This window comes from Dasypus novemcinctus, chromosome 19 (assembly GCF_030445035.2).
Source record: "Dasypus novemcinctus isolate mDasNov1 chromosome 19, mDasNov1.1.hap2, whole genome shotgun sequence".
Taxonomy (NCBI): domain Eukaryota; kingdom Metazoa; phylum Chordata; class Mammalia; order Cingulata; family Dasypodidae; genus Dasypus; species Dasypus novemcinctus.
Genome location: NC_080691.1, coordinates 17,960,439 through 17,977,828, shown reverse-complemented (window position 1 = coordinate 17,977,828; position 17,390 = coordinate 17,960,439). Strand labels below are relative to the sequence as shown.

General features: G+C 54.6%; 1 protein-coding gene across 7 annotated transcripts in view; it reads right to left on the bottom strand.

Moving 5' to 3' along the window:
• PITPNM2 (phosphatidylinositol transfer protein membrane associated 2) overlaps positions 1–17,390 on the bottom strand; it is a 143,394-nt gene that overhangs the window by 109,492 nt on the left and 16,512 nt on the right. The window contains exon 1 of one of the 7 annotated variants that reach the window (XM_058281290.2): positions 11,816–11,844. The exons of 4 other annotated variants lie outside the window; for them this stretch is intronic. The gene's annotated coding sequence lies outside the window, so the exon portion shown is untranslated. Of the gene's footprint in view, positions 1–5,247; positions 5,405–8,093; positions 8,142–11,815; positions 11,845–17,390 lie in introns of those variants that run through there. 2 more of the 7 variants (XM_058281292.2, XM_058281289.2) reach the window with 2 other exon arrangements.

Here is a 17,390-nt window from a genome sequence, read left to right as displayed (position 1 = left end):
GCTCCCAGCCAGGAGCGAGGAGGTTTGGTTCCGAGACCTGCGCTTAACCACACACCCAACAAGTGTCCACAAAGATCATTATTGTAAAAACTGTGGAAAGCGGTTCAGCAGATCCTCAAAAAATTACACCTAGAGAAACCATGTGACCCAGCAATTCCACTCCTAGGTCTAGACCCAAGAGAAGAGAAAACATTTGTCCACACAAAAACCTGGACACGGGTGTGCAGAGCGGCATTATTCATAAGATCCCAAAGGTGGAAACAGCTGAAACGTCCATCGACCGGGGAACGGATCAACAAAACGTGGTCTGTCCACAGAATGGAATATTGTTGAGCCCTAAAAAGGAATGAAGTTCTGATTCAGGCTAGAACGTGCATGAACCTCGAAATCATCATGCTAAGTGAAAGAAGCCACCACAGAAGGACAGACAGTGCGTGACTGCAGTCACATGACAGGTCCAGAAGAGGCAAATCCACAGGGACATGGAGCAGTCTGATATGGTTATGAAGTCCAAAAATAGATACTGGATTATGTTTATAATCCGGTCTGTAGCTCAGCATGACTAAGTTATTTTTAGGGCTTTGATTAGGCAACGTCATTAGGGCATTGAGTCCCCACCCTTTGGTGAGTGGGGACTCACAGATAAAAGGCATGGCAAAGGACAGAGTGGAGGGTTTTGATGTTGGAGTTTGATGCTGAAGCCTTAAGCGGGAGCCTGGGGAAGTAAGCACACAAGAGGAAAGAGAAGCCAGCCCCAGGAAGAGAGGAGCACTGAGTCTAGGAAGAAGCAAGTCCTGGGAAGAAAGGAACCTTGAGCCCAGAGAAAAGCAAGACCCTGGAAGGGAGGAACTCAGGAAGCCTGAACCCTCACAGCCGTAGGCAGGCATCTTGCTCCAACACATGAAAATAGACTTTGGTGAGGGAAATAACTTCCGCTTTATGGCCTGGAATCTGTAAGCTCCTACCCCAAATAAATACCCTTTATAAAAACCAACCAATTTCTGGTATTTTGCATCAGCACCCCTTTGGCTGACTAACACAGGACAGAAAGCAGAATAGGGGTTTCCAGGAGGTGATGACTAATGGCTACAGCATTTCTTTTGGGGTTGATGAAAACGCTCCAAAATTAATTGTGATACCAAAATCTGCTGAACTGTGCACTTTCAATGGGTGGCTTGTCTGGTGTGTGAACTATATCTCAATAAAGCTGTTAAAACCAAACAGTTCAACAAACCAGAGGCACGTAAGCCCAGCACTGCACACAAACCAGTGCCTCTCACAGTGAGGTGGAGTTGGGGAGATGGAGGATAGGGAGACACAGAAGGGGAGATGGGGAGACACAGAAGGGGAGACAGAGGAGGTAGAGATGAGGAGTATACTAGTCAGCCAAAGAGGCACTGATGCAAAGTCCTAGCAATCTGCTGGGTTTTATAAAGGGTATTTATCTGGGGTAGAAGCTTACAGTTGCAAGGCCCTGAGGAGTCCAACTCAAGGTCCGTTCCTCACAAAGTCTGTTGCCACATGTTGAAGCAAGACAGCAGCTGATATCTGCAACGGTTCAGCCTTCCTCTGTCCTCTTAAGGCTCCGTGGGCCCAGCTTCTTCTGCTCTCAAACGCAGGCTGGAGGGCTCGTTTCTTTCTGGTCTCAGCTGGAAACTCTCAGGCAAATGGCTCATCTCTCTCCTGGGGCTGACAAGTCCTCTCTTCCGTCTCTATGGAGCTCTCTCTAGTCCTCTTGTCCTTTCCTGTGTATCTACTTCTGTGTGTCTCCTTGATTGAGTGTCCATTTGTATACCCACAGAGGGGGTGGGGACTCAAACTGAGTCGCCCTAACGATGTGGTTGAATCAAAGCCCTAATCTTAACATAATTTAATCAAGGTACCTCAGCTGAATCTAACACAGTCGAAGGGTGCCATGCTCGGAGGAACAGACCAGTTTAAAAGCATAATCAATATCTCTTTTTGAAATTTGTAAATAATATGAAACTGCCACATGGAGGTACAAAAGGGGAGACAAGACACGGAAGGGAGACGGGGAGCCTCTTCTGCCTGCTCTTGGGAGGGAAGGGGAGCTGAGTGTCCATAGCTGCTGCACTGGCACACGTGGGGCTCTGCTCTGAGCTGGTCCTGTCCCTGCCTCCACGGCACACCCAGGATGCTGGGGGGAGGACAGACCCCCTGGGACAGGTCCATCCGCAAACACCCTCCTGTGCGCAGTGCTTCCAGAAGCCCCTTCTGACCTCACAGGTAGGAGGAAGCGGTCACTGCCAGGGGCCCTGTCCCCAGGCAGACATCCACCAGAGAGCTCGGCCGGGCAGGTGCACAGCCGCCGTCCCTGGCGAGGCCCGCCAGCCTCGGCGACAACTTGCTTTAGGAAAGGGAAGGGAACTTGCGTTACTGAGCACCTACTATGTGCCAGGAGCTCTCATGGCTTCTCCCTGGCACCTTCCTTTGGTCATTGTCTTTTCAAATCTAGGCCACCCCTGGGATATGCTCCAGCAGCTCAAGAAAACACAACCCTGACCTCAGACTTGCCCGGGTGGTGGGAGTGAAAAGTGCATGCAGGGAGGGGCTGGCGGGAGGCCAAGGCACCAAGTGGGGAAAGCTCTCCTACTGTGGCGCTGCTTCCCCACTCCGCCCTCACTGCTCATCCTGCTTCTCGGTACCATTTTGTCTTTGCAGTAAAGAACCAGGGAGTGAATGTGACATCCTTCCCAAGAGCATTTACAATTTGGATGAAAACTAGAGAGGAGGCAATGCTCAGCTCCAGGGGACAAGTGACTGATGGGGACATTTCAGGCACCACCGGGAGACTGTTCTCTAGGGAGACTGGAGGAACGGTTCTCCTTCCCGAGCCCTGCAAAGCACGGCTCTTATTTTTACCTTCAGCACGGAGCTCAGCTCGGGCACACAGAAGGTGCTTAATACACGTTAGTCGAATGAGTCACTCCTCCCTCGTGGGAACCTGCCTCCCAGCCAAGCCCCCACGGAGCAGGCTCCAGTGGGGAGACTCCTGCTACACGCCACCCATCCGTGGCACCCCCGGGCACAACCCCAGCCCCAGCTGTCCTAGAGAGCAGGTGCCTGCCTGACGGCCAACAAGAGGAACCCAAAGGAATTCTGCAGGAATGCCAGGAAGCCCTGGCCCGCACACCAACTCCGGCCCAAGGACACAGGGCTGCCCAACCCCCAGGCCGGCCAGCCCTGCCCCTCACCTCCTCGTGCAGCCCTGGCCCCTCCACCTCTGAGCACCCATCCTCAGCACACCTGGGACACATCTCAAGTGAGATCTCCAGGAGAGAGCCAGGGCAGAGGCCCATCCAGAATGTCACCTGGAAATCACAGCCGGAAATCAACCCACGAGAGCGATTTCCAAGTTATCATTCCTCAGCTGTTCATTTATTGTGATAGGAAAATCAAACTGGATTTTTCTTCTTTTGGCCTACAGATTCAACTTCTCTGAAAAGAGCAAAAGTAAAATCTGCTTTTACCTTTTCCAGGCAACTCTCACCACGAGGAGTCTAAAGACAGGCGCTGAGTTCTCTCGAGGCTGTGCTGGAAACGTCTCGGGTCTAGCTCTGTAACCCACTGGCCATGGGTGACCTTAAAGCAGTCCTGCAAACTACCAAGTTACCAGCCTACATTTCCCCATCCACAAAGAACCACGTGGGAAGTCCTTTCAAGGAAATGCAAGGTTGCCTCCCAGTGAGTGTTATCGAGCCAGACTCAGGGAAGTCTGGATCTTCGCAGGTTAACTGAAACCTGTTCTTGGTGACAGCTGTAAGGCTGGGAGGTCTGCGGCCCCACAGGCCTTCCTTGCCCCCTCTGTCACAAGAGACTAAATTACGGATTCAGAAGCCTCCTGGTTGGTGGCTGCGCAGCATGAGTGCCCATCCCTCGGAGGGATGATCTCCTGGACTTGGGCTGTCCCCTGTGCATGCCTCACTCGTGGCCTCGTCACCCACTACCAGTGTCATCGCTGGTTCACTTGCTGGTCTTTCCTGAACTGTTAGCTCCTCAAACATAGTGTTTATTTCTGAACTGGCGCTCAGTGGAAGCTGAATAAATAACACATTATTTAACTAGAAGCTGGTTAAATAACACAGGGGAGCATCAATTTTGACCGCCAAAGACCTCAGACGGGGTCATCGTGGATCCAGCCCAACTGAGGCCAAAGCACCAGCCCAGAGAGAGCTGCCAAAGGCCCAGAGCACCAAGAATCCTTGGCTCACAAGGCCCCTGGTTTCCTGCTGTCAGTGCAGGCCGCCGTGTTGGCTTCTGCCGGGATCCCACTGCTCACCTGCATGAGTCTACAGGCAGCCTTTCTCCCCACAGGCCCCCAAACCTTCCACAGGTCTCCTTTGCAGGAACCATCCACTGGTTCTCCGGCAAAAACATTGGATGTGGAGTCCAAAGGTCCAAGTCTTGGCTCTGCCTCTAATCACCTCGCTGGTGACTTACACAAGTAAATTCCTTTATTGGGCCTCAGTTTCCCTATAGGCTAAATGACAAGGTTGGATGAGTTGATTTCCTGGGTTCCGCCAAATCCTTCGGTGCCTTCCTTTAAAAGACCACATGGCAGGGATCACCCAGTCCTTCGGCGATCCCTATAGACTCTATTCTCAAAGCACAACCAAAGCCCAGCACTCTCACCACCTCCACGACCGCCACCCTGCTCCAAGCACCCAGCACCTCTCCCCACTGCAGTTGTCCCCCCGCTGCTCTCCCTGCTTCCTTCCTCCCTCAACCCCTATGGGTTGTGCTCAACCCTGCAGCCAGAAACCCTCCTTTAAAAACTCCACTCAGAACGCTCCAATGACTCCATTGCCCACTCAGGGTCAAGGTCAAAGTTGGACACGACCTACAAGGCCCGCTCTGTCCAGGTCCTCGTTACTTCTCCAACCTCCCCTACTACTTTTGCCCTCTCTCGCTTCAGGTTCCTGACCACCACCAAGGCTCCTGCCCCACGGCTTCTGCACAGGCTTCCTTCTCTGCCTGATCCGCTCCTGGCTTGCTCTCTTGCCTCCTTCTGGCCTTTGCTCCAGTGCCCCCTTCTTGGGGAGGTATCCTCCTCTGCTGTCTTTAGCCATGATCACCGCTGACACGCAGTCACTTGCCTGTTCACTGGTGCCTACCCCCACCAGAATATAAGACCCAGAAGGGTCAGGATTTTCTAATGTTTTACCACTTCTCTGTACTCAGCTCCTAAAATAGTACGTCTTCAATAAATGACTGTTCTATGAATACCTCTGATCCTCTGGGGCACACCACGCTGCTAGATGAACAGTCTCGAGCCGTACCGGCCCCAGGTGAGTGGAGCCCTATCAGGGCTACCTCTGAGACGTCCTGGCCCTGGATACCGCCTCCAGGAATAAGTGCGGCTGTGCCAGGCAGGGCCCGCGTCTCCGGAAGCGTGTGAAGGAACAAAGCAAGGAAGTGACACGGAGGACATGGACTCGGAGAACTCCCGCTGACTGCGCCTGGTGACGCGGAGGCTCGGGGTCAGTTTCTGAGCCAGTGCTCCAAGGTGCCTCCTGACAGGCAGGATGAGGTCACGCACTGCAGGCTTCTCTTGTGCTGGTGGCCGCATCCCAGGGAAGCACAGGAAATGAACGGGAGCAGGGGCTCTTTAGCGGGAACCCGGGGAAGAGGGAGCAGGGAGGCGACCAGGAGCGGCAGGCAAGGTCCCAGGGGGCCCCAGCCCTGCAGCACTGCAGGCCCAGAGATGAGGGCAGCTTCTGCCCCGCCCTGCCGGTGCCACCTTGCGGGCACCCGAGCACTCGCGGACAGCCAGGCTGTGCCGGGGCCGGGGGAGACATCTCCCTGGGGCGGCGTCAGCAGCACCACCAGAGAACTATCTGCCTCTCCCCAGCCCCCACTGTTAAAAACAAGTGCATTCTGCAGTGCTCCAGCTAAGCAAACAGAGCAGAAGCTGCGGACAACAGGAAAAAGAGGGGGCTGCAAAGGCCAGCTCTCCAGAAGGGTATGCGCACAGAGGAGGGGAGGCCCCGGGGCGTGGGAAGAAGGGAGAGGCTGTCCCGTTTTGCCCCAAGTCCTCCTGAGCAGGGGTGTGTGTGCACACACGTGCGTGTCCAAGTATCACCTACAGAGCAAAACAGCGACTGAAGCAGTGCGGCCGGGACAGGGCCGGCGGGCTCGCGGGGCCGGGGCATGATGGGGTAGCCCGACCCGCACGGCTCTCTCCCCAGCGCGGTCCCTGCTGGCTGGCTGGCTTCTGCTTGATCCTCCCAGCCCTCCCCCTGCCTCCTCCCAAGCTGGGCCGTTACCAGGCTGCTGCTCTCAGGCCTAAGCCTCCAGGGGACCGCAGCCTGCCTGGCGGGGAGGGAAGGTGCCCGCCTGCGGGTGCAGCTCCGCAGGGGGAGGGGAGAAGCCTTCAGGGCTGCCGGGAGCAGGGCGGCGGTGCAGGAGGCCGCTGGTGCTGCTGGCAAGTGGTGTCAGTTGCCGCAATGGTCTGAGACCCTGCCCGAGGCATCAGCTCTCTTCCTCCTCCGGGGACAGTGGCCTTGGCAGGCCTGTCGCGGAGACAATGGCAGGAAGGGCCCCTGCAGCAGCTGCGGCCTCAGGGAGGAAGCGACCACCCTTCCGTGGCGGACCCCCAGCCTGACAAAACAGAAGGGCAAGGTGGAACAAACATACATCTCTCCCATTAAAGGGTTCCGGGGCGTCCAAGGACACGACCCAACCACTTCAAGGCAAGTCCTAGCAACACAAAGGAAGGAGAGGCTGATGCTGATGGGGGCTATAAAGGAAAAAGGAAAAGGAAGGAAGGAAAAGGGAGGTTTTGAAAGGGAAACAGGAATCTGTAGAGGGGAGGAGAACTTCTGGATGCTGGAACAGGATAAGCCAAGCACTGAGGGACTGTCCAGGCAACGGCAAGGCACGAGCTCCATGCAGGCAGGGCCCAGGCCTTCCTGCCCACTGCTGCGTCCCTGGCACCTGGTGCAGTACCTAGCATACGCGAATGAAACGGAGGCACTGCTGAGGACATCTGGGGCTAAGCAAGGGCCTTGGATAAGGTGGGCTCTGTCAGCCCACTGACATCGGGATGCAGGTGTTCAGAGGGAGAAGAGCCCCCTCCCCGTAAAAGCCGGGGGTCTCAGTGGGTGGAGCCCGTGGAGCAGACGGAGGTGGCGTCAGAGCCGGGGCCCAGTCTACTGGCAGCCATGGGGTCCCTGCACCCCAATACCGCAGAGCCCGAGAGACAGCTGGAGAGGGGAGCCGGGGCTGGGTGGGCTCTGCCGATCCTCCTCCTGCACGCAGCCGAGACACCTCGGAAAGTGATTTTTTTTTTTAAAGCGCACAACATAGCGCTCGTGCTTCTTAGCACTTGGAGGCCTTTTCACTGCCACTGAAAAGAATGAGCAATTAGGGGAGAAGACAACCCGCAGCGCAAGCTGGAAACGCAGAGGCGAGGGGGGCGCTGTCCCCCCGCAAAGGCCGTGGCTTTAAGCGCAAGGGGAGTGAACCTAGAAAAGGCGCCTGGCGGCCGGGGCCTCCCATGCCAGGCCGCCGTAGGGGACACGGAAAGAGCTAAGGCCTAATGGCAGTTCCCCTGCTGGCCCGGAAGCCTCCTGCACCTCGCCCCTCCCGGCCTCGGCTTCTCTCTAGGGAGGGCACTCGGGTCACCACAAAGTGACAGGAGACGGTGCACGTGAGAGCACAGGCAGGGTTGCTTTGTGCTACAAACCCAAGCCTGGAAGCTGCCGGGGAGTGGAGGGACCGCCATCGTCCAAGATAAGACTCCTGCCCTGGAGGGTTGACTGGGGTGGGGGGCCAGGCTGAGCTACAAGAGCAAACAGAAAAGAGCAGTCCCCCCGGCGGTGCCCCCCAGGGCCACAAGGCCTCCAAGGTGCTCGGCGCTTCTGAAGCTAAGAGACAACATTAGCCCTTCCTGTTTAGGGGAGAGGGGTCAACATTTGCAATACCTGCAAGACGTGTAATCCATAAACACGTTCTTCACCATATTAATCAGGTGAATCAGATTTTTAAGGGAAGAAGGAAATGGCAGCAAAGCCCCTGCACCCCCAGATCCAAAGGCCAGAGACAGCTTCCATGCAGGCAACAGTCCTTACCTTGAGGGGTGCTGAGCAGGCGCTGCAGGCGCCCCTGCGCAGGAGGAGGGTGGGGGGGGGGGGTTGTCGAGAGCCAGGCTGCACAGGGTATCCTGCAGGGAAAGGCCCCGGGGGAGCAGGGGTCAGGCGCAGCACTCTCCACTGGAAACGGACAGGGACCCCATTCAGCCCCACCCTAAGAGCACCAGAGCCTGCAAAAAGCTAGATGCGCCCCAAGGACTGACCAGCGGGGAGCCTGACCAAAGGGGGGTCTCCGGTTTACAAAGGGGCCCAGCCAGGGCGGACAGGGGACTTCTCACAGCAAGCTTCCTGACTCAGAAATGGTGACTTCGGAAAAGTGCGTGCGGAGGGAGGATGGAAACTAGAGAAGGCAGCCCTGGCGGCCAGTCAAAGCCGAGAGGTTCGATGAAGGTGACCTCAGCCCGTCCATCGAGCTGGCTGTCATCTGAGGCCCGGCCAGCACCAAATGCCTAGAGGCCTGAGATGAGCCCTCAAAAACAAGTGAAAAGGGTCTAACTCGATTTCCAGGGGACGACAGGCAATTCATGGGCACCCCTAGAGCTGCCAGCCGGCTCAGGGCTGGGAACAGGAGATAGGACGCTCTCGGACTGCAGCTGCCCAGAGGCCATTCCTGTTTGCCTGAGGCATTTTGAGTGCCCTGTGGCCATGCCTGGGGGCAGGCAGTGGCTCCCAAGGCGGCTCCCCTGCAGCCTGTGTACCCCTGGCAACCCCGTGCGATGAAGCAGCCGCACCCCACGGTTGGGGCAGACACAGGGGCCACAACAGGTGAGCTGCCTCACCAGGTGCACAGGTAAAGGAAGAGGAGAGTTTAGTGGGGGCTGAGGACAGCAAAGCCCTGCCGCCAGGCTGAGAGGAGAAAACGGGGGGTGGGGGAGCCGTGCAGCCAAGCGCTCCTGGGGTTCTGAGGATGGAGGCCGCTCAGCTGGGGAGGTGACGAGAAGCTGCGGCAGTGGGGCAGCAAGCAGTGGAGACTAGTTTTCTGCGCCCTGGATGCCCGGGAAGCTACTGCTAGTTCTGCAAGCCCCTCCATAGGGCCGTCCTGCAGCTCACCTGCCCCTCCTCTCTAGGCTCGCCACCCCCCAGCAAACCAAATGTCCTAGGCCAAGCGGACGAATCTCCCAGCCCACTCCTGGCCTCCCAGGGCCTCCCTTCCAGCTGGACGGCCCAGCCCCCCAACTCGGCACCCCCCCAATCCCACAGTGCCCACGCCCAGCCTTCGCTGCCTGGCACAGATTTCGAGGCCTTTCTTCACAGCTTCCGGGAAACTATATGAGGTCAGTGCTGCTCCTCGTTTTGGAGACCAGAAACCCGCGTAGAGGGGGCACCAGGGAACTGGGTTCTGAAGGCGAGCCTGGCTCCACCCCCCCTCGGGGCCTCTCTGCAGATGACAAGGTCGGCAGTGACTCACGCCCCACAGAATTGGATCCCTGGCGCCTACGGGGGGAAATGCTCTCTCATAAACTAAAAGAGATGCATGGAATAGAAATTATTTTTCTAATGAAAAAAAGCATTTACAGTCCAAAAAAATGACTGCAGCCCAGGCACCTATGGTGACTGGACGAACAAAATGTGCTTTATACAGCAGAATGCCGCTCGGCTGCGGGAGGCATGGACGACCGACGCGGGCTGTAGCCCGCCGTGCTGGGGGCCAGGGGGCAGCGGACACGGGGCAGCGCGGCACATGGGCTCACTCATGTGGCACGTTCAGAAAGGGCGGTCTGTGGAGGCCCTCGCTGGCCCGGTCCTGGGGGTCGGGGGGATGCGAGAATTGGACTGTGGTAATGACCGAGCAACTCTGTACGTCTAGTAAGGATCGCCGAATTGCACACTTACACTGGGTGGATTTTACGGTATGCAAAATTATACATCAAATATGGATGTTAAAGTATAAGTGGAAGTTAAAAAAAAAAAAAGGAACTGCAGGGCAGGTTAGGGCGGGCCCGATAGGCAGCTATTTGGGGAACAGACCTCGGGGGTGGGGCATCGCAGGAAAGGAAGAGAAATATTGAGTGTATTAGATGTGGCATATTCACAACGCTGCGCAGCCATCACCCTACCTAATGCCGGTTAACTCGGGACTCCTCCCATACCCTCACCCTCACAGGAGCGGTGAAATGTCACTTAGCCCATGCCCTGCAAACAGACCAAGGACTAGAGGGGAAAACAAATCAGAACAAAACACCCTTCCTTGCTGGGATTTGCGGTGTAGTTTTCTCCATGAGCGCTATAGTCATGGTTCCGAAGAGTTCTGAAACCCAGTAATACCTTGTTATTTACCAGAAAGAAAAGGAAATGTTATCCCTTAAATTTGAAATCTAAGTCTTAATATGCCCCTTGAGTGATTTAGAAATTTGCAGGAAAAAAAAAGGAGGGGGAACAAAAAAAAACAGCTCAGAAGACCAGCACAACAGACAAGTCAGAATTGCTTTCCTGAAAATTGTTCAGGTCCCTGCCTCTGTTTCAGTCGGTGGAAGTGAATTAGTAAGTGAATCTGTTTCCTTATACAATTTCTATTAACAGAATCGCAGTCTCTCCTCCTCCCCACTAAATAAATGTCAAACCAACACTGAAAGAAGACCGGTTTGATGGAGTGCCGAATTACTGGCTTGCCCAGACAGCCACATGTCTCGAGCTGGGCCTGGTTGAAAGCCTAACTTCCCAACAAGTGGGTCATGCTTCTCAAGTGACGCACTACTGATTGCAGCCCCCAGGACGGGGGACGAGAGGCAGGTGGCCTGAGGAGGGTGGGGGGCTGAGAGGGCCGGGCAGGGGTGGCTGCCGAGCAAATCACCTAGGTGGCTCACAGTGGGCAAGAGCCCCTGATTCCATCTGAAGGTGGTTTCCAATCTTTCTAAATGGAGATATAATTCACATACTGTAAAATTCACTCTTTTAAAGGGTACAATTCAGTAGTTTTTAGTATTTCACAAAGTTGTGCAGCCATCACCTCTCCCTAATTTTAGAATATTTTTGTGCCCCCAAAAGGAAACCCCGTCTTCATTAGCAGTCCCTCCCCATGGCCCTTCCACACCCCCAGCCCCTGGCAACCACTAACCTACCTTTTGTCCCTATGGATTGCCTATGCAGGACATTTCATAGAAATGGAATCAGACAATATTTGTCCTTCTGCGTCTGGTTTATTTCACTTAAAATAACGTTTTCAAGGTTCATCCATATTGTAGCAATCAGAATGGTATTCCTTTTCACCGCCAAATACTAAGCCACTGAATGGATAGGCCACATTTTGTTAATCCACTCATCTGCTCATGGAACTTGAGTAGTTTCTACTTTTTTGGCTATTGCAAATAATGCTGTTATGAAATCTGTATATAAGTTTCTGCTGAATACATATTTTCAATTCTCTAGGGAATATACCTACGAACTCCTAATATTTTAACAAGATAATTCAAAACAGTAAAACGTACACATTTTTCAAAACACTAGGAGATCGAAAGATAAGGGTGCAGAGTGAGATGTCAGCTTCTCATCTCTTCCCCAGCACCCAGGTCCCCTGTCCCCATGGTAAGTAAGTCCTTCCAGGGCTGGGGGGTGCCTAGACATCCAGCTTGGCTCGATACACCACTTGTGTGGAAGGAAACCTGGCAACCAAATCGGGCGGGAATCGGTCCAGCAGTGAGTGAGATGGCCTGGGTCTTGGGGCTAGGGTCCCAGCTCTGCTGGGGAAGCCCCTCAGCCGGTACCTGAGGTTGAGAGGAGAAGGCTGAGGCGGGTGGGCTCTGCCATTTCCTGCCCCTGCGGCCTGGAACAAGCTGCTCTCCCTCTCTGGGACTCAGTTTCCTTATCTGTCAAAGAGAGACGAGAATGGGAGCTACCTCACAGAAGTGCTGTGAAGACTCAGCGAGCGGATGAAGTCGAGTGCTTAGCACCACACATGGCGCACAGTAAGTGCTCAGTGTTTGCTGCGGCTAGAAATACCCCCGCTGCTTCACCCCAGGATCCTTAGTTTCCGCATCTGTAAAATGGAAGTGGGCACCACCCGGCTCGGTCACGAGCACAGGAGACCCCTCTGCAAGGCCCGGTGCGTGCATCGGAAGTCAGCGTGGCTGGACTGCAGCCTCGCCTCCCCTGGGCGCCTCCAGGCCCTTCTGAGGAGGGCCCTCTCCCCGCCAGCCGCCCACGGCCCCCCTCCCACCCTGGCCCTGCACCTGGGGCCGTGGGCTGGAATTCTTCCTTCTTGGCCCTTCTGCATCTCCCCTTCCCGCTCCTTCTCTGCTTCCCACAGATGCTTTAACCCTGAGGCTAAGCATCGCTTCCAGAAGCGCCAAGTGTTGGAGGCAGCAGGGAAACCCTTGGAGCCCTTGGAAGTGGAGACTCCACAGAGGAAGGAAGCATCAGCAGGGCCATTAGGAAGCTGGGAGCAGCTCTTTCTCTCCCAGCCCATAAATGGCAAGAGCACGGTCAGCAGCACTGGGTAGGCACCAGCAGGCAGGGGCGAACCCCACACCTGGAAGAGCAGAGGAGGGGAAGAGAAACCCAGCAAGGCTTCCTGGAGCAGGCAGAAGTTCACGCAGGAGGAGAGCCAGCACGCACACACACGCATGCACGCACACGCATAACAAAAAGGAGAAATTCTTAGCCCGCAGCAGTTGGTAGCATTATGTAAAATCCCAAGCCCACAAAAATATCATTTGGATGGTAAAAAGTTAAATTTAGCTAAGGACAGAGTGACTAATACTAGGAGGAGAGGCAGCACCCCCCACCCCACCCCCCCGTTGCCTGGAGCGGATACAGCTGGCTTTGAGACGCTTTTGCAAGTAACCAGGGCCTGGTGCGGCACAGAATAACAGCTTATGTAATAAGAGGCACAGCCATCAGCTGCACAAAACAGAGGTGCTGGGGCTGCCTCCCCCTCCCAGGGCAGGAGGGAGCAGCTGGGCTCCGGCTCAAGCTGCTCCCACGGGATCTTGCCTTGGGGAGCAGGGTCCCCCGCGGGAGCCCTGGCATTCCAAGAGGGCCCCAGGTGCACCTGGTCTCTCCTGCAGGTATCTTTTTCCAGAGTGGCTGTGCTGGACTTGGGTGACCCTCGTGAGCCAGACCTCCTGGTAGTCACACCCTTGTGTGGTCCACTCCTTCAGAATCTAGCCCGGTCCTGGGGCTGTTTTCCCCAAGATAACATTCAGGCAGCTACCACTGTGCCAGGTGCATCCTTGGAGCACAAGGCCCGGCTGCTTCAGCTTGTACGCCGTGCGGCAACAGCCACCATGTAAGAAGTCCACCACCTGGAGGTGACCATACTGGCCGTGTGCAGAGGTCGTGTGGAGGGGAACCGATGGCCCAGCCAACAGGCCCAGCCCATTCAGCCAAGGGCCCGCCATGGGGTGGGGCCATTTCGGAAATGTATCCTCCGCCACCAGCCACGCTGTCCCCCTGACACCAGTGGGGCAGAGAAGAGCGGTCCCCACCGAGGCCTGCCCCAACTGCCACATCGGCAGCAAATCAGTAAAACGGTGCTTGTTTTCAGCCTCTCATTTCGAGGTGCTCTGCGTGCGGCAGTAGATAACTGAAACAGCGGCCAAGCTCTTTTAACAGGTTTAGGGAAATGTCTGGTTCTAACGTGAGTCTCATGAAGACCTTTCACGCTCTTAAACACAAGCCACTAGAAGTTAGTGCCTAAATTAGTCCTAGGAAGAGACTGCTTTTCCTCTCCCAGTTTAGATGGAGTAAGTGCTGAAATCAAGCAAGTCCTCACACCCTGTGCTGGCTGAAGGTTCTGCAGTAACTAGGTCAGTAGCTGATTGACTCAAGCTGTCAATTAATTTCTTGACTCTCAGCCGCCCTGTCCCGAGCAGGGATTTGCACGTGGTGGACAGAGGTGTTGATGGAATTCACCAGGCTCTGGCTGGCTGGCTCTGCCTAAGTCGGCTCCCCTGCCTGGACTTCTGTTTTCCCATCTGAGCAGTGAGGAGGCTGGACTAGACCTCTAAAAGGCCTCTGCGTTCATCTCCAACCTTCTGCCCTCGATCGTCTGGACAGAAGGGAATCATGACTTATAATCCAGAACACTAGCTGAAGTTCAAACGGCTTGCATCTACGTTTACAAGGCAGACGCAGACACGGGCTCCTTGTGTGTGGACCCTGGGAACCCTGCTCCTGCCCGTGGCCTTCTTAATTTGTTGTTTCATTCCACAGAATTTCACTGCGGCAGAAGCTGGTATGATCCGATTTCCTCTTCCTAAATTATAGTTTTAGCTCCCTTGACTCCAGGTGGGGCTATGTGGCTAGTTCCATGAGTAGAATGATACACCCCACTTCCAGGCCTGATCCCTAAAACACCCCATGAGATCCTCCGTGCACCCTCTCTCTTCACTCATCAGCCAGTTGAATGCACAGATTTGGCAGAGGAGCCCAAGGGAATCCGAGGGGACGGCAGAGCCACAGAATGGAAGACTCCTAGGTCCCTCCGAGACACAAACCTTCATTGTGATGAGCCCCAGAGATGAGGTGTGTGTTTTAGCTGGCATTACTTATCCTAACTAATACATTCACCAAAGTGCCACCATGTGTTTGGTACGAGAGGGTTACATAAAAGGATTAGGTTTAGGCCCAAACTTTGCCCTCTTGGAACGACCAGTCTAGTTGAGGATTCAAGAAGGAATACAGACCAGTTCTGGACCCTGGGCTCACACCCTAAACACAATGATAGAAAGCTTATTTATGTTCGTCAAGCTCTCCCACACTACTTACTTGCAAAAATCTTACAACATAGATTCACTATGTTTCCCACCCCCCCCAAAACAAAACAAAAATCACCTAGATGAGCAGACAAAGAAAGAAACCAAAAAGGAAGAAGAAAATTTATACCAAGACTCCTAATTGGGGAATATCTATAAGCAAATGAGTAAAAAAATCGTAGCTCTGTGCTTCCTGGTAGGCAAAGCAAAGAGGGAAATATTCTAGGTCACAGAACTCTCACCAATCGTGGAAAGCACATCAGTTCATGATAAGGAACACACTTTTTCCTGGCTAAGAACTCTGAGGGGAAGTCCCCATGGGATCTTTCTGTGAGGGAAGCAGCCTCTGGGCAGGATGCAACAAGAAGAGACCAAGTTTGCCGGGACAGCCATCCGCCTCCATGGGGTAGGCCAGCTTTGCGTCCCTGCCTGCGGCCTGACTGGCACTTGAAGGAGAGAGCCTCCGAGTAGTTCTTCATCCTCATTAATGTCAACACAGCAGCACCATGATAATGATGGAAAATATTTACACACCGTACCACTGATGGGTTGTTTGGACCATCTGGTTACTAGATGCGGTAAGTATTGTCAAACACATGTCCCTTCCACAAACGCTGTGACTTAGAACTGGTGAAGTCCATGCTGCGGGGACTTTAGAAAGCATCCCTTGGCCCCATGCCCATCGGATTCTCCACCACGCCAACCTGGAACCAGGGAGGGCATCTCCTGTCCCTGGCACTGCCTGTCTGTGCCTGTCACCTGCAGGGGGACGTACAGCCCACACTCCCGCCCCCTGATCTGTCTGGGCTAAGCAGCCATAATGAGGCTTAACTTCCCTTTCTCAGGGGCCTCTTTGGGAGTCAAGAGTTCCCAACGACGGGAAGTGGACGTATAGCTCAACTGATAGAGTGTCCGCCTACCATATGGAGGGCCCAGAGTTCAAACCCACGGCCTCCTGACCCATGTGGTGAGCTGGCCCACGCGCAGTGCTGCGGCATGCAAGGAATGCTGGGCCATGCGGGGGCATTCCCGCATAGAGGAGCCCCACACGCAAGGAGTGTGCCCCACAAGGAGAGCTGCCCCGTGTGAAAAAAGCACAGCCCACTCAGGAGTGGCGCCGCACACACGGAGAGGTGACACAGCAAGATGATGCAACCAAAAAGAGGCGCAGTTTCCCGGTGCCGCTGGATAATGCAAGCGGATGCAGAAGAACGCACAGCAAATGGACACAGACAGCAGACAATGGGGGAGGAAGGGGAGAGGAATAAAAAATAAAATAAAATAAAATCTTAAAAAAAAAGAGTTCCCAATGAGACTTCACTTGGCAAGACAGCTCTGATTTTGCAGCCACCTGGGGGTTTCTCCAGGGGTCACAGAGGCAAATTCGGCACAGTTTGTTTTTATTTGAACACTGTCACACTCGGGAGATGGATATAAGGACTAGGTATCACAGCGAGGATGGTGACCTCACTTAGATGGAAAGTTTCTTAACTGCTCTGTCCACAGGACTCCACCAAGTCCTAGTACCAGGCTGAGCTTTTTCTGGGTCAACATTAAACATGTTTTTTTTTGGGGGGGGGTTGTTGGGTGGGTTGCTTTATTATTATTTTCTTAATTTTAGCACACACAAAAAAAGTTCCATTCGAAGTCGGTTCCAAAGCATCGGTTTTCTTAATGGGAAGCCCACGTGGCCGCCCACAGGCGGAGGCTGTGGGCTCAGCAGTCACAACGCCCGTTAGTGCCGTAAACCAGGTTAGCTTTCTGACAACTGATGAGTCAAGCGGAAATTCACCGCAGGCGCCCGTCGTGACTGGTGCAGGGCTTTTGGAGGGTGCACCTTGACAAGGCTCTGAGCTCTGCTGCTGTCATGTATCAACCTACAGCTTTTTTTTAGAACAAATACCTTTCAAGCTTTAAGATGCACCACCCTGGTGTCAGGGCCTGGGTAGCCAAAAACCGGGTTCCGGTCCCGGCTCTGACCCCACCGGGCTGAGTGGCCCAGGGCGGGTCCCCTCTCCTCTCGGAATCTGCTGCTGGTTTTTAAACGTGAAATGAGGGTTCGGCTACGTAGCTCGAGTGACTCCCGCTCCACAAGTCCTGAGCTCTCAGCCCGCACAGGGCACAGACCAAGGGCAAGGGCTCTCTCGATGGCCGTGGAACCAGCCGAAGGTCACTGGCCTTCCCAGGACCAGCGCTTCAAGGAAGACAAGGACCGCAGGTCTCACACAGGGAAAGAGAAGGGTGCGGAAAAGTCCCAGCCTGCGATGGTGACTTTTGTGTCAGTTCGGACAGGCTCTGGTGCCCAGCTGTTTGGTCCAACACAAATCTGGGTGTGGCTGTGAAGGCGTTTTGTAGATGGGGTTAACATTAGCAATTAGTTAACTTTAAGGAGATCGCCTTCAGTGTGGGTGGCCCTCATCCCACGGGACGAAGGACTTAGCACAAAGCCCGTGTCCCAGAAAAGGAGAGATCTTCCAGCAAGACCGCAACGTCAGCTCCTGTCTGATTTCCAGCTGGCTGGCCTCCCCTCCAGATTCTGGACTTGCCAGCCCCCAAATCACACGAGCCAATTCCTTAAAATAAA